The sequence below is a fragment of the Taudactylus pleione genome, unplaced genomic scaffold, assembly GCF_031769625.1.
Source record: "Taudactylus pleione unplaced genomic scaffold, aTauple2 ptg000230l, whole genome shotgun sequence".
Classification (NCBI taxonomy): domain Eukaryota; kingdom Metazoa; phylum Chordata; class Amphibia; order Anura; family Myobatrachidae; genus Taudactylus; species Taudactylus pleione.
In genome coordinates this window covers 73,445-74,356 of record NW_028284632.1, presented here as the reverse complement: position 1 = coordinate 74,356, position 912 = coordinate 73,445, and the positions used below count along the sequence as shown (strand labels likewise).

The window sequence follows — 912 nt, the reverse complement described above, 5'->3', positions numbered from 1 at the left end:
ATCTAAGGGGCCTGTCAGGGTCCTGGGTCAACTGAGCAGGATGAAAAATGACCCCTCCTCAGCGCACAATACTGCTGTGCGGCAGTGTGCATGGTTGTTCTCTTTGGGGTTTTGTTGTCAAACGGATGAGACCACTCCCCAAGGATTTTGTCAGGCATACCTCATAATCCAGGCCCTCCATTGCTCTCTATGGCCCTGTCTATCAAGCAGTTATTGGGGAACCACAACAGTTTTATCTCAAAAATACAAGCTACAGAATTGATAAGAGCAAATATTACACTTGATCTTAGTCAAAAGACCAAGAAGGGTTCTCATGAACCTGACTGCCCCAATGCCTCTCAAAGTCTTTACTACAACATACTTAAGCCATGTCTGAACAGGGCCTGATTTGGGCAACCACACTCCTGGTTTGCCTTACCCCAAACTTCCTGATGGCCAGAACACAATTGTTTTTGCCCATGTGAACAATGGAACTGTCCATCCACAAACTGGAGAGTTGAAGAGTTTGGTTTCTCTACTTCAGACTTGCACACCCAGCTTTACATTATGTGACACAGGCAGCGGCGTAACTATAAAGGGTGTAAGGGGTGCGCTTGCTATGGGGCCCGCCAGCCCAGCATGCAACCCCCTGCACCATGCAAAGTTTTTGACATCACACCGGCGGGGCGGGGTGGGGAATGGAGGAAGTTGTTGTTTCTGCTGCTGCTGCAGGAGACGCTGTGTTGTGTTTTCACAGCTGGGATCGGAGCCCGAGACTTTTCCTTCCAGGGGCAGCAACATCATTCCACCATATATATGGTAGAGACGCATACCATATACTTTCCCAAAACAATCTAAGTGTTTGTACTGTAAATTTCCTGAAATATGTAACCACGCTGGTTGAGATCTGAATTGGGGGAGTCCCTTAAAATG

At 47.7% G+C, this 912-nt stretch overlaps 1 pseudogene; it reads right to left on the bottom strand.

The window, feature by feature from the left end:
- Positions 1-204: 204 nt before the first annotated feature.
- LOC148516930 (U2 spliceosomal RNA) lies at positions 205-310 on the bottom strand (annotated as a pseudogene).
- Between the last annotated feature and the right edge of the window lie 602 nt (positions 311-912).